The sequence below is a fragment of the Carya illinoinensis genome, chromosome 4 (assembly GCF_018687715.1).
Source record: "Carya illinoinensis cultivar Pawnee chromosome 4, C.illinoinensisPawnee_v1, whole genome shotgun sequence".
NCBI lineage: Eukaryota > Viridiplantae > Streptophyta > Magnoliopsida > Fagales > Juglandaceae > Carya > Carya illinoinensis.
Window position 1 is genome coordinate 31,192,232 of NC_056755.1, and position 16,902 is coordinate 31,209,133.

General features: G+C 35.9%; 1 pseudogene; it reads left to right on the forward strand.

The window, feature by feature from the left end:
* Positions 1-857: 857 nt before the first annotated feature.
* Positions 858-10,492, forward strand: LOC122307856 (annotated as a pseudogene).
* Positions 10,493-16,902: the final 6,410 nt, after the last annotated feature.

The following is a 16,902-nucleotide window of genomic DNA, read 5'->3' on the forward strand; positions in this document are numbered from 1 at the left end:
AAGTTGGAGGGGGATTGTATGCCACACTGTAATCAGGAGCGGATGGAGATCATAATTATAATGCATCTCCACACCTAATAATAATAATAATTAATTTATATATATATTTTTATTTACAAGCCAGAATGGAGGATGACCCTCCTCACCATTAACGATATGATATTATATGATTTGGAAGAGAAATTTAAGAATTATATTTCTTACAAATTAAATTTTGCCATATGAATAGTATAGATGATTTATCCTCCTTACCGACTTGTGAATAAAAAAACTCTTTATGAAATTTATCAATACCAGTACTTATTTGTTCCTTCTTGAGCGGTGGGCCTCCATGTATTTAATTTTTGGAATAGTAAGTATGAATGTAGCATTAGAAACTGTGAGTACTTCACACAACTTGCATGTTTTTTAATTGAATTTTCCTTTGTAGCCATAAACTAACATTTTTTTTTCCTTTTAAAACCCAAATTATCTAAATTTTAAGTAAATTACTTATATATATATATTAATTTGTGCATTTGATTAAAATTTGACCTTTAAGATTGTGTGGTGTGATCAGTTTTTTATTTATATGGATGGTTTGATCCTACGGATGATAGAATTTGAAAAATATTATTAATTTAAGGTGGAATAATTTGAATTTCCGATAATTCTGAATTTTAAGGAATAAATAGATAATAATTTTTAGATGAAGAGCGTAGTAAGTACCAAATAGTCAAATAAAAAAAGTCAAAAGAAAAGGTCATCCAAACAAAAGGAAAAGAGCATAAGGCCCAAATGTTCTGGCCCAACAAGTAGCAAATAGCCCGTTAAAATGTGGATGCGAGGGGTTCAAAGCTCAACACAAAGGAGTAAGAGTCTAGTGACATTGGTGGTTTATTTATTTATTTTTAATAAGGACTCGAGGAAGGCTGTCCGTTGGTCTTCCATGGCTGCCAAGGTGGTGGCTACTGATAGACCTAGAGGCCATAGTCATGCTCCCAGTGCTCACTCGTAGTTCTAAACGTTCAGCTACGGACCTCCGCCCCCACATGACGATCACCCCCACATTCGGCTCTAGGCGCCACCGATCCCTGGTCCTTAGATCGTCAATCCTCTCCAGGCTTCTCCTTTTAGCTCTCACCATCGTCTGGCGCACACTCCTCACCCCCTACGACACCTCCGCCCCACTCAACCCTTCCTGCCTATCCCACCACCGCGATCCCCCACCAATACTCAATCTACTTCCTCCGCATTGCCCACTGCGGCTACGAGTACGGGAAGTCCTATGCCTTCCTCCCTCTCCTCCCCCTCACAATTTCCTTCCTCTCTCGCACGGGTTTGTGACGTTCATTTCCTTCATTTTACTTTGACTTCTTTTCCCTTTCGATTCTGAAGATAATGATCTTATTTTATCATCATTTTAAAAAAATAAGCTATTTTTTTTTTTTTCCTTTCAGTATTTGCGCCATTGGTACCTTTAATTGGATATAGAGCGGTGCTGGGGCTGTCTGGCTATGTGATCAATAACGTCACGTTTGTCTTCACGGCGATAAACTTTTACAAGTGAGTTTAATTTACTTACATTTTTTTCTTTGAAAGCATTTCTTCTTCTTCTTTTTCCTCGTATGAGAATTTCATTTTTTTGTCGTATGAATTGTAGTTCAAATTATTCAGTCTGATTTTTCTGTATATAGGTTGATGTATAATTCATTGGATTATTAGGATATACGATTTCTTAGACTCAAATTAAGTACTCTACCCGTGAAAGTCGACTATGTAAAAATACTATAAAAAAGATTTGATGAAAGGCCAGAATAATTACTCTGATTGTATTGATCTCTATATAAAGAAGTTTACAGATAATGTTTGTTACAAGAGTTATCTATTTACACGATAAGCTATATGAGTAAGATAAATACAATCTACAATCTGTTAAGATAAAGATAACAAAGCAAAAAAAAAACTGAAGATAAGCTTCTAATCATAATCTGATTCTGGAGTTATCTTAACAGCCCCTCTCAAACTCATGGGAAGTGGGGTGATCATGAGTTTGTCTCTCAGAAACAGGAATCGAGCTTACGTTAGTCCTTTAGTAAAGATGTCTGCACATTGATCAGATGTGGAGATGTACTGGGGCTCAATATCCTTATGCAAAATTTTCTCTCTAATAAAATGATAGTTGATTTCTATATGTTTTGTCCTTGCATGAAAGATGGGATTGGAAGCAAGTGAAATAGCTCCTAAGTTGTCACACCAGAGCACTGGTGGAGAAGAGAGTGGTAGCTGAAGCTCTTTGAATAGCATTCTTAACCAATATAATTCTACTGTGACAATGGCCATTGAATGATATTTTGACTCCGTACTTGATCTAGAGACAACTGGTTGCTTCTTAGACTGAAAAGAGATCAAGCAATTGCCAAGAAAAACCCCAAAACCACTTGTAGACCTTCGGTCAATAGGATCCCCAACCCAATCTGAATCCCAATGGGCTTGGAGAGTCAAAGAACCAGGAGTAAACCAAAGGCCATGATCTATTGTCCCTTTCAAGTATTTGAGAACTCTTTTGGCTATAGTGAAATAAGCTGTTGTGGGGCAGTGCAGAAATTGGTAGAGTTGATTCACAGTAAAGGCAATGTCAGGCCTAGTAAGTGTGCAATATTGTAATGACCCTACAATATGTCTGTAAAGAGAGATATCCTCGAGGGGATCACCATCAAACTTTGTCAAATGTTTGCCTGAGGTACAAGGTGCTGAATAGGTTTGGCTCCAACCATGCCAACCTGATGGAGAAGGTATACAATGTACTTGGATTGATTAAGGTGAAGACCTTGATCAATCCTATGTACATGTATACCTAAGAAGTATGAGAGGTTCCCAAGATCTTTCAACTTGAATTCACTGCAGTTGCTGAATAAGCTGATTAATATGAGTCAAATGGGTGCCTGTGACAATAATGTCATCGACATAAACCAGTACAAATAAATGAATTGGTGGTTTGTGCAACATGAAGAGAGAGGTGTCCACCAGAGAAGCTATGAACCCGAGAGCTAGCAAGGCTTGAGACAAACTGTGAAACCAAGCTCTTGGAGCCTGTTTGAGGCCATAAAGGGCTTTGTGAAGTCTACACATATAATTTGGATAATGGGAGTCTACAAAACCTTTTGGTTGTTCCATGTATACTTCCTCAGAAAGTTGTCCATACAAGAAGGCATTTGAAACATCCAGTTGTTTAAGTGGCCACTTGAACTGAAGAGCTATTGCCAAGAGAAGTCTTATAGTTGCTGGCTTGATAACAGGGCTGTAAGTTTCTATAAAATCAATACCATCTCTTTGCTCAAATCCTTTGGCAACTAGCCTTGCCTTGTATATGTCAATGGTCCCATCAGGTTTAGTTTTCAATTTATAAACCCATTTGTTGCTAATGATATTTCTGTTGGGCGGTCTTGGACAGAGAGACCAAGTTTTGTTTTCCAGCAAGGCATTGAATTCACTCTCCATAGCAGCCATCCAAAGGGAATTTGAAGAAGCCTGAAGGAAGGTAGTGGGCTCACTGGGTAATGAAACTGCAATAAGGGCTTTTAATGGGTGCTTGGTTGAATAATATAATTGAAAATCTGAAAAGTCTTTGGGTTTGAGATTGCCAGTTTGGGACCTAGTGATTATACTAGATGATGGTTGTTTAGGAGGTTGGACTTGGCTTAGAGAGGTGGTATTTGTGGATGGTAGAGTTTGTAACGTAGGGTGAGATTGTTGACCAGGTAGTTCAGGAAGTGTATTGATCTGTGAAGTGCTCTCTAGTGAATTACTTGAAGAAGGCATATGTATTGCATGAGAATTTTGAGAAGAAATGCTATCATTTATAGCAACACCAAAAGAATCAACAATAGAATGATCAATATGAATTTGGGAGTCATTAACAAGAAATATACCTGGAGGAGGATGGTTACTGACAGAAGATCCAGAAATGGTCTTGTCCAGTGAAGGAAATAGAAGTTCATCAAATATCACGTCTCGAGATGAATATCTTTTTGGAGATTGGATCAAGGCATCTGTATCCTTTGTGACTGGAGCTATAGCCAAGGAAAATGCATTGCTTGCTGCGAAATTCAAGTTTATGCTTGGTATATGACCTAAGATAGGGGTAACATGCACAACCAAAGGCTCTTAAGTGAGTTTAATCAACTCTAAGGTTAAACAGTTTGGTATATGGGATTGAGAACTGAATGGATGAAGAGGGTAATCTGTTTACTAGATACACAGCAGTTTGACAGGCTTCAACCCAGTAACTTGTAGGAAGTTTGGATTGATCTAAGAGAGTGAGACTTGTTTCTATGATGTGTCTATGTTTTCTCTCAGCAATGCTATTTTGTTGAGGTGTTATGTGAACATGAGATTTTATGATGAATTTCATGAGAAGACAGAAACTTAGTGAATTGATGAGATAAGTATTCCCCTCCTCCATCAGTTTGAAGTTGGTGAATCTTAATGGAAAGTTGGTTCTCAATGAGATATTTAAACTTAGCAAAACAAATAAAGAGGTCTGATTTCAATTTCAAAAGAAACAACCATGTATATCTAGAGTAGTCATCCACATCCACAAACACAACATAATACTTGAATCCATTTATTGACATGATTGGTGAGGTCAAAATATCACTATGAACTAACTCTAAAGGTGAGTTGGTTACATGAGTTGACATTGGAAAGGGCAGATGCCTACTTTTGCTCATTTGGCAAGAATTACATAAGGTGGATTCTTTATTGGTTCGGGACACAGGTAAATGATGTGATGTGGTTATTCTCTGAAAAAGTTGATCATGAGGATGGCCTAGTCTTTTATGCCAAATTGCTGAGGTAGTTCGAGCTCCAACAAAGGCTACATGGCTTCTCTCTTTATTCATGAAGACTTACTGCTTCAACTTCACTGGATAAAGACCATTCTCACTGGGTCCCTGCAGTAGGATTTTCCCTGTTACATTGTCCTTGACAAGAAAATAAGTATATGTTAGTTTAAACCAACAGTCATTATCTTGACAGAATTTTTGTATGGAAAGTAGGTTGGTTGAAGCATTTGGGCAATGAAGAATCTTTTTAAGATGAAGCAAGGAGTTTCTGGTTTTAAAAGAAGAGGTGCCTGTATGAGTTATGTTGAGTCCACTACCATTTCCAATAGCAACTTGATCATTTCCTTTGTAAGGCTGCTGCATGGTGAGATTCTCCCATGAAGCTGAGATATGACTATTAGCTCCACTGTCAGCCAGTCATTCTTCCTCCTCTTGAATTGCCTTGGTTTGGGCAACCATTGCAACTAATTCCTTAGGTGGATGTCTGCCTTGAAAGGTATAATCCATTCGATGAAAACAATCTAAAACTTGGTGACCATTCCTGCCACAGATTTGACAAGGGGATCGATTAGATGATTTCTGGTTTGTATAAGTGGGAGTGCTTTTACCTTGACTTGAATGACCCCTAGTATGATAATTCCTTTTGGATGCCTTTTGTGCACTAGAGTTCCTAAAGGAAGTGCCCTGATTTCCATCAGATTTCTTCTTCTGAGTTGAGGGCCTTTTGAGTATAAAAGGCAACAGAGTTGCTGTTGTCTGAGTCTGCAGCTTGGTGTTCCAAGAGTTGTTCATAACTGAGCAATTCTGATTGAAATTCCTCAATAGATAAAGATCTATCTCGTGTGGCAAATGAGATAGTAGTGATAAGAGGAGTATATTGTGGGTTAAGGCCTCCCACAATATAGGAGATGAGATCATCATCTCCTACTGGCTTTCCAACTATAGCCAGTTGATCAGCACGTGTCTTGGCTGCATGAAGAAAATCAGAGCAGCTCTTGTTACCTTGTCGTAGGTTTTACAGCTGGCGACGTAGATGATTAATATGAGACCTTGAGGGTGAGGCAAACCTGTTGGCCAGTGCAGTCCACACCTGATGTGAGTTGTTGAGACCATAGATAGTAGATATCACTTTCTCAGAAAGTGTGGAGATAATCCAGCTCGGTATAAATTGATCCTTTCACTCCCAGGTTATGTATGCAGGGTTAACAGTTGGATCCTTTTTATCTGAGGTTGATAGTATGTATTTTTTTGGGACAAGGTTTTGAGCCATCTACAATGCTCAAGAAACCATTGGTGCGCAAGATGGGAAGAAATTGATAGACCTGTATCAGATAGTTATTGTCATCAAGTTTGGTGGAAACAAGATAAGCAATATTTGGAATTGAAAAGGAGTTTGCGGAAGCAGTTGATGATTCGGCCATGGATGGGTGGTGTGAACCTAGGGGCTCTGATGCCATGTAAAAATACTATAAAACAGATTTGATGAAAGGCCAGAATAATTACTCTGATTGTATTGATCTCTATATAAAGAAGTTTACAGATAATGTTTGTTACAAGAGTTATCTATTTACACGATAAGCTATATGAGTAAGATAAATACAATCTACAATCTGTTAAGATAAAGATAACAAAGCAAAACAAAAACTGAAGATAAGCTTCTAATCATAATCTGATTCCGGAGTTATCTTAACATACTACATGCATGGTTTCTTCACATTTATATCTGTTTTTTCTCCTCCTCTAATTGCGTGTTGTTTTTCTCGTTCTCTTTGCACTCTTACAGGCTTTCAGTTATTATTTTGAAGGATTCTGACTCCGCATTGTGGGCTTCCATCTTGTTTTGCTTCAATCCAGCATTGGTATTTTATTTGGCGATGTAATGTTCTGGCCCATTCTATTGAAGTCGATGTTTGAAATAAATGATGAATCTAAGTGTAGTTATTCTTTCTCCTGTTATGACAGATATTCAGAGAGTCTGTATGCCCTGTTTTCTATTGGAGGGATATACCACTTGGTCACAGGTGGAAATAGTATTGCTGTTCTTCTGCTTGCTCTCTCTACTTGTGCCAGGTCTAACGGAGTGCTTAACGCGGGCTATTTTTGTTTTCAGACGCTACATCAAGCTTATGATGCTGTATTTGTCAAAAAACATGCTTATGTGAGATACCGTGTTGTTTCTCTGACATATTTTCTGTTTATGGTTGAGGCTATTGTTTCTTTTTGTGGAATAAGATACTGGCTCAAGCAACCAAATTTTTTGAATCGGTCTCCTACAAAACAAGTTTACATGATCGACTGTTCTAGTCTTGACATATGCATATAATCATTTTACATTTACCAACTAAGGTCTAAAGAAAACTTATAAAACTATTTGTTCATGCATCTCAATAGACTCTTTTTGCTCTATCACAATGGAAAGAGTAGTTCTTGTCAGCCAAAAGCATCCACCATTTTAGACCAAGAAATCAATTGATCAAAGGTTATTTGGTTTATTCTTTTATGTTTATGAAGAAATTAGTACAGTCCGAGATCGTTGATTTGAAATTACTCCCTTTTTTGTGCAAGGCTATGTTCAGTTTTTTCATTGATGCAGAGGGCAAGATGGTGATTTTGGTAATTCTTATTTCTATTCCAGTTGGCGGTACAGGTCCTTATTTCTGGTGCTTTGCGCTGCATATGTATTTTCACTCCATTTATTGCGTTTCAAGCATATGGATACTACAATATATGTCTAGGACATTCCATTAATGAAATGAGGCCCTGGTGCAAAGCAAGACTACCTCTTCTGTACAACTGTATTCAAAGTCATTATTGGTATGCTCATCTTTTTTTCTAGTGTTGATGGGTTTTCACCTTGCTAATCGCCTCATTGCTTTTTAAGCAGCTGTAATGCTTGAAACTCTTTTACCTATCATGCAGATAGATGGGTGATAGATTTAAAATTTTCCTTTTGCTTGTTGAGACTTGCTTTACAGAAATATCTCGAAATGAATGCTTGTTTGACTGGGAGCATCATCAATTCTTTCATATCTGTTCTGAGCCTCATAAAATTTATTGCCTTCTCTAGCTTTCAGAAAAGAAAAATGGTTATTTTTTTAAGTCCATGTAACTTGCAGCAGTGAACTACGTCTCTATGCATATTTAAATTCTCTCTGTTATTTCTTGTAATATTATTATTATTTAAATAATAAAACACAAACGAGACGTTTATATATATAAATATTATACACACTGATGGTTTCTTTTGATGCCAGGGGGGTAGGATTCTTGAGATATTTTCAGCTGAAACAGTTGCCAAACTTCTTACTTGCGTCTCCTATATTGTCTTTGGCACTTCGTTCTATTGTCTATTATGCAAAGTCCAAGGCCTGAAATTTTTTTCTCACTGGGCTTTCTAGCTTCTGTTGAGGAAAAGAATTCTTCAGCTGTGCTTTTCTCTCTGGAGACAGTTCAAAGATCAAGTATTGCCCGCTTTCCAGGTAAATCTTCTTCTAAGATTCAAGGTATTACTAAAAAAATTGTGTTTCTTGACACTGATTGACTTATCCTTTCATTGTAGGGAATATATCATACATCAAATCATGAATAGTTAAAGTCACTGTCTAGATAACCAGTGGACCTGTCGTTAGACATTTGTTTTGGTCTCTTTTTATAGAGTGCCCAGAAGCGTACTCATATTTTTTTCATTTTTAGTGTTCGGCTCATTCTAATGTCTTCTACCTTATACTGTGGCCCACACTTTCATGTGTATGCTTGCGGTGTGTAATTGGGCACATGAGCTAACTATATTCTTTAGAGGTGTATCCTTCATTTTTCATTATGATGAACAACATTTACAGCCAATGATTGCTTACAACAGGGCATCACAATCTCAGGCAGAGGAAGCATATGACTAGAGGGGATCCTGTTGCTCTCCCACTGGAAAATGATTCATTAGCAAAGCTGGGATACTTGACTGTCTCTTGTCTCCCATTTATTCTGCAATTGGCATTTATGGCAGCCACAGCATTTTTTGTCATGCATGTGCAGGTTAGACTCATTCATCTGTTAACTTTGATTATTTTTTTTGATCTGTTGAAGATTATACCGTTTATAAATCGGCCTTACTAATTTATTTTGCACTGGTTGCTTTCTCGTGTTGGTTCAACTTAGTTTTGAGCATGTAAAGGGTATGCTTGCTGATAATCATAGGGAGGTCCGTGGGGGTTATGTCTACAGCTTCATAGGTTTGGAAGTGACTACATAACCCATGCAGAGTTTCATGATTTCATCTCCTCGCAAGAAAGTTGACCTGCTATATGTGGTTGTCTATTGGGTGCCCAATAGAGGTGTACAGAAGCTTGATTGATTTATGCTCCCCTATTAGAATAACAAAAGAGAATGAACAAAAACACCTGAGTTCTACAAAATTGAGCACCATTTTGCAAATATATATCCCACTTATAACTCAAGAAAACATTGCAAATAAATGTCTCTTTTTATTTCTTTATTTCTGTGAAGCACAAGATGCTTTCAAATAAACTTGCATTTATTTGTTTATAGTTTGTGAAGCATGGACTATTCCCAAATAAACTTCAAACTTGCCTATCCAAAAAAAACTGAAACTCTGCAACTGTCTTCCAAGTGCTTCGTAATGCAGGCCTTGGAACTACAATCTTTTAATCGGTGTCTATTAAAAAAATAAAAATAAAAAAATCTTTTAATTGGTGTCTTCGGAAAGAAGCTTAACAATTTCGGTGATGTTACCTTATAATCTTTTGTGACTAACAATCCCATTGTATGGATCCTTTGAAAATGTTGCTTATTCTCAATTAATAAAAACTTGCGTATAACAATCTACTTCTGGACATACACTTGAGGTGCTGCACCCTGGTTCGTCATTAGAAGTATAAAGTAGTTCTTTGTTTTGCTTCTAGCTGTTTTCAAGTATATTTTGAATTAGCTGTTTTCAAGTATATTTTAAATTTGCTGGATTGCCATTATTCAAAGATAGGGTTTTTCTGAAGATTTGGTTTTTGGCAGGTGGCTACACGCTTTTTGTCTGCCAGCCCTCCCCTATATTGGTTTGCCTCAAAGCTAATGGTACAACGTAAGAGATGGGCATATCTGATTTGGGCATACTCTGCAGCCTACATACTTCTTGGCAGTTCGCTATTTTCAAACTTTTACCCTTTCACATGATAAGGTCGGTAGTGACCCTCTTACCTAAGAGCTGGTCTAAATGCACGTGGGTTTGCATCATTTACCTCTATGTTACTTCATGCAATCCGATGATCCAGGGCTAGGCTCTGTCTCTCTTAATTTATTTAGATTTTTTCTTCTCCTTTTTTTTTTTAAAAAAAGGGGGTTAGGCTTTGTCAAGAGTTCCTTCTTTTACATCTCTCCCTTACAATGATTATTTACTGCTCAGCTGTCAGCTCGTTCTGTAACCAGGTGGCCCTAATTAAGAACTTCATCAGATAACAACAAGGAAGATGATGATAATATTTAGGATTTGTCTGAAGATCAGGGTGATTTCCCCTATTAACAACTGCATTCAACGTGCCCTAAATTTAGAAAACTCTTAACCGTTTCATCAATGCAAGAAGCTCTTGGTCCATGTAAATGGCATTAAGTGAATCCTGTTGGTTGACAGAATGCATTATCCATTTATCCCTTTTGTATTATTGTCTATGTATGAAGATTTTCATTCTTGCGTCCATCTGAAGGCACTCTATGTTAGGTACGTATCTATCAGATTATATATATATATATATATAGGAGGGTTACCAATGTCAGGAATAAGGAGGGAGACTTCTTATGGAAAACAAGACTTTCTTTTTCGTTTATCGACAGAAAGTTAGAAGGTGAGTAAGTCCTATACATATATTTGAAAATATGTTATGGTTCATGAAGCAGCGAGAGATAATATATATCTGCATGAAAGGCAGGAGGTTTAATTTGGCTCAATTGCTATGAAAACTTGTCTCCCAGACTCGGGTGTTAATTAGCAGTGTCTCCTAAAAGTTGGTTTCTATAGAGGGCCCTTGAATTAGCTTTTATAGTATAAAGGAAAATATGTTAGATAATTTTTGGTAAACTTATCAAACCATTTTGAATGACTTTTATTTTTATTTTCAAGAAAGTCGATTAATATGGTAGGAATAACTCGTGTACCAATGACTCATCTGGGGAACCTGGGGGCCGGTCAGTCAAAAACTAGATCTTGGAATCAGTTTTTACCGAATGTTTAGAATGACCTTTAATTTGCATTCATCTTGTTCAGTTACTTCACACATACATGGCACATATATAAAGCATCAATGACAAACAAACATTTAGATCCTTTAAAACTTTTCATCTCAAGTCTATACAAAGAAAGATTTTAATCCTATGAACATGTTTATTAAAGTTTGGAGCTTAGCAAATTTTCTCAAAGCATAACATCGTATAATATCAAGAAACTTCAAAACATAATAATATAAAGAAAAAAATAAACACGCAAAGTGGAAGTAACTGGTGTATGAAAATGGTATTTTTTTGGAAAATAGAAGAATATCCCATCCACCTGGAGCCAGCTAGATAGAAGGCAATAACAGTACAGCCAGAATATGACATCAAACCTCTTGCTGCTCACCGCTACCTTCCTCTTGCTCCATTGAGACGTTGTCATTAACAATTGGAGAGCTTGATTATACTTCAAAATTGTTTGGGATATTGAAATATTACTAGATTGAATCATATAAATTGAATAATATGGTAGATATACCATTGAGTAATTCAATATATGGTCTAGTACTAATATCTTTATGGTAAATAGAGATAAAATAGCTCATCCAAATACAAGGAAGATGATCAATACTAGACAAATACACACGAGAACACCAAAGAAGTAGCAAATAAGCCCAGCGACATTACGATAGATAGCATCTGGAATGGGTCCAGATAATTTCATCAATGCTAGGAAGTGAACACATATAACTCTAATGAAAAAATACATGATTATTTGATGTGTCTCAAATGGAGAAGAGCATGAGTTATGATACCATACTTGAAGAAAGTTCACCAAAACTTGAATGAAAATTTGGATGGTGTCTAGAAATTGGATGGATAGACCGGAGAATCCTCCAGCTGGCTGATCTTGATCATTATAAACCAAAACAAGATTAATATTACATCCTTAATTAGTAGTTTCACTACAGGAAATTTCTCCATTTCCAAGGGGGCCAGTAGCCGAAAAAAACACATGGTCTCGCCGCTATTAGTTATTACCCGCTATTTCTAGTCGCCAGCGAATAACCAATATGAAAGAGCCAAATAAACCTTTTCCGACTACTTTTATAATAGCCAGAAATACAACTTATTTCCGACAATAATAATAGCCGCAAATAAATAAAATATTGTCGCAATAATTTTTGCCAATTATCCATCATCATAGCCAAAAATAATTTCCGGCTATAGTTTTTAGCCGAAAATATTTATTAGCGGCTAAATTTTTAAAGCCGCAAATAGATACTGGCTAGTTTTTAGTCGCCAATTTATTTTTCGGCTATATAGTTTTAGTCGAAAATTCATATTTGCAGCTACATTTTATAGCCGAAAATAGTTACCGCTAGGTTGGCTTGGCCATTTTTATTTTCCGGCTATATATTTGTAGCCAGAAATAAGTATTTGCAGCTACATTTGTAGCCGGAAATAGTGCTGGATTGTTGTTTGACAATTTTATTATCCGACTATATATTTTTCACCGGAAACAGTATTTGCAGCTACTTTTGTAGCCAGAAATAGTGAAATTTTGTTGTTGTTAAATTTATTCCGGCAAAATATTGTCGCTGGAAATGTTTGGAAGCAGTCCATGTTTAATTTGTACATTCATACGTTGTTTTTTCTTGAATACTTTCTTGTTAATAAATAAAGCAAGTTAATAAGTTAAAAAATACTATATATAGAGAAATTCATTTTTGCTTGAAACATCATTCATATAACTTCAAAATACATATTTAAAGCTTAACTACTACATTGCCATTGTTTTAAGTTTTACATAAAACCATCCAACATTTCACAATGTAACAAAAATTTACAAGTGAAAATTTTTCTATATGGGTTTAGCTAGCTGTTCCATCAATCTTTGACAGCTTATGAAATGTTTTTGCTCTATTTATTGATATCTTGGTTCAATCCTGTGAGAAACAAGAATAAAAAATAGGTCATGAGCTTTTAGAGATGTCATCAAACACAAGCTAGCTAGCATGCACAACCAAATAAAATGCAAAATGCAATAAATCAAAGTATTCAACAATGTTGTTATTTTTCTCATACATGTTTTCCACATTCTGAAGCATCTTATTGCAAAAATGTAGGAGTCCAGGAATGTGGGCTTTCATGGGAATCCTGGATTTCTTAAACCTGATGGCATCTTAGGGCCCTTTGTTTGCAATTATGTGGTCTTGAGGCTATTTTTAATTCATTACATGTAGTTTATATCTTCTATTAGGAGTTCTTTCCAGTGAGCCAAGGAGCTGTGGGAAAGCTTGCTTGCAGAATGATTGAATGTAATGCACACATTATTTAACCAGTCACCACTTAGTGTGTATTTCTATGTTTGTAGAGTGCTTGAAATGCTCTTCACTTTATTGTATCATTGTGTGCATTAGTCTAATCTCAAGCAGATCTATTCTGCTTCTCCCCATGTAATATTTACTGGTTTACGTGACCTTTAAGTTTAAACAAGCATTTACATTATCCTTTTGGTCATTTTAGGAACATAGCCTTTGTAAGAGAATTATTACTTTTGGCCAGAGTCTTTGGCGGTTGGAAATGGTCATGGTGTTTGCTTTTGGCATGATGTTTGGTGTGGTGCAAGGGCTCTTAAGTATGTGTCTCTGTCTCTTTACCAAATTTCTAGTGATAAAGAGGCTGTGGTGGCTGATTTGTTGGTGTGTTCTAATGGTTCTTTTCATTGGAATCAGTTTTTTTAGAGCGGCTCATGATTGGGAACTTGGAATGTTTCCTGACTTTTTTGAATCCTTGTATGCTATGTCATTCGGTAATGTGATGGAGGATGGGTGTCATTTTAAAATCACGAGAGGTACATTTCAAGAGATCAATGGGTGTCATTTTGGCCTTCTTGTCAACTTCACCACCACATTTAATTAATTCCCTCCATGGGTTTTTAATTGCTTTTTACTTTCCCTGCTGGGTGAGATGATTAGGAAATCAAGGATTCTTACTCACATAAGGTTAAGAAGACGTGGCAAGAATTGAGACCGACAACCTTGTTTTGCATTGTTTGATACTTTGGTATGAAATTTGGAGGGATTAGCTTTGCTTGTAGTAGTTTATTTATACATATATATATATATATATATTAAGTAATGGAATAATATGCTGGTGAGTGTTTCAAATTAAATCAAGTTATATGTGAAGAATCAATTGGTTTGGTATTTTGAGGAATAAAGCAACTGATGTTAAGAGGTATAACTACTGGATAAGTAAACTACATTCCTTCAATTCTCAATGTGTCCATGATATCAAGACTAGGTGCAATCCAACCCAAGCCAAGTCAAGTTTAAACCTCAACTAATGAAAAACCCAATGCACACCGAACCCAACCCAACTGATCTGTGATTCAGGCTAATAATCACAAATCTTTGTATCTTTGCCCATAGGAATCCAAGGTGATGTCTTTAGCCCAGACTACCTTTCTATAGATCCCATCATGGACTAAAATATCCCTAATATATATACTGATCCGAGTAGAGTGCCCTTGATACAGTTTCAATGTTGGGCTTAAATGCTTTTGCTATATATTGGAACGAATTAAAATACCCATACAACAAATAAAATTAGAGAGAAACACTCATTGTCCAAATCAAACCATCCAACTAGAAATCTTTAGAACCATTGACAACCAAAAATCTTCACAACCATAAAGCAACCGATCATGGAAGAGATATAACACCGTGGGTCTCAGTTTATTTACCATTTTTTCCCCTTTTATAAACAAACTAGACAATCCATATGGCTAAATAACGAGAGATACATTTTAAAATCAAAGACCAAAACGTAAAACAATTAAACTAGATACATCTATCAACCCCAAAATTACAAGCGATATGACCGATTGATTTGGGTGTTCAGAAACAAATGAGTTATAGAGAGAGAGAGAGAGAGAGAGAGAGAGAGAGAGAGAGAGAGAGAGAGAGAGAGAGCGAGAGAGAGTGATGGAGCATAAAAGAAACTCACCGGCGAGAACACGACAGTGAGAAGACGGCTCGGCTACCAGTGAACCAAAACCCCTGTGTAGAGAGAGAGAGAGAGAGAGAGAGAGAGAGAGAGAGAGAGAGAGAGAAAATGTGTCCGCGTGGGAAAATAAGAAGCGGGAGGATTAAGTGTAGAAAATCTATTAAGGCGACTATTAAGTCGCCTTAATAATACAAAAAGTCGCCGTAACAAAACTTTTTTAACGGCAAAAACTTTGTTATGACAATTTTGTTTTACAAAACGGGGTATTTGCGGCTATATTTTTTCCGGCGCACAAAAATAGCCGGAAATAAGTGCTTTTTGCGGCTACTTTTATAATTGACACAAAAAATTTACCAAAGTTTAAAAATAGGCTTTTTGCGACCATAATTCTATCGCCGGAAATAAAAATAGCCGCAAAACATTTCCACCCTAATCACCTACATAAGCATTAAATCTTCCATAAACCAGCTTTCTCCAGTGTTCAATGCTTATGAAAGATTTATGGCATAAATTATATTAATTGAAGCATAAATAAATTGAAAAAACCGTTGGTGAAAAGAGGGAAAAGTAAAAGCAAAGTAGTTATGGGAAATGATTAATTTGGTAAAACTCAATACGTACTTACCCCTGTTGATCAGGCTGGTTGTCGAAGCTCATGTTTCCATCCATTTTCACTAGCTGTGGTTTGTTTCTCCTTCGCAGCGTCTGAAATGAGGGAGGTATCTCTACTCTCTACTGTTGTTATGCTCCTCCGCCACCTCCACTCCCTTGCTTTAGTTTTCTCTCAAATTTATGTCTATCTATAATATTTACACACACACGCTACACACACATCATTACTATTTTCAAGCATCTTCTCTCCCTCTCTCCCTCTCTCCAGGTCAGCTAAGGAAGGTCAGGTCAGGTTATGCCTTTCTGAAAATGGGTGCTTGATTTAACATTTCCGATCAATTTCCAGTATATCCTACCCTAGAGAGGTAAACTTCTCCCCATTTCCCAAATATTCAAACTAAAGTATATAGTATAGAGTATTATATATATCCTGTATATTATAAGTAACTAGTATATATATAATATAGTATATATATTATGCATTAGATGAGAATAAAATAGTATATAGTAAAACATACTTAACTAGTATATATATAATGTACTTATAGGTGTATTCTATAGTGATACTTAGTATACTTATATTTAATATACTTATATTGTATATTAGTAATATACCAAGTACTTAGAATATATTATAAAGTATTATAGTACTATTAGTTTTCATATATTTATGCTATTTGTACTATAATATCACTTAGTATTATACTATTAGTGATACTTAGTATTATACTTAAAGTGATACTAATAAGTATAACACTATTAGTGATACTAAATAAAATATTATACTACTTGTGATAGTTAATATTATAGATTTATAACTAACTTAGTATTATACCATTAGTGACACCTAGTATTATATAGTGTATATAGTTTTAATATATCCTAATGATAATATTGGGTGTATTATGTATACTTATGTATTGCTATAATTTATCTGTTTAAACTAACTTCAAATACGTTCGAATGGATATAAAGTCTGTTCGAATGTATTTTTTTTTTTTTGGAATGAAATTTTGCACCAAATTATCGGTATATGCTAGAGAATATTCCATTTTGTTGGTTTGAACGGAAAAATTTTGTGGCAAAACTTTGCAGTTTTTTTATTTTCGAGTTCAAACTGCTAAAAAATCCATTTGAACGGAACTTCGCATATTATTAAGCAAGTCCCTTCATTTCATTTTCACTCAGATTGAAGTTTGAGAGAGAGAGTGTGGCAGACAACTTTGAGAGAGTCTTGTGG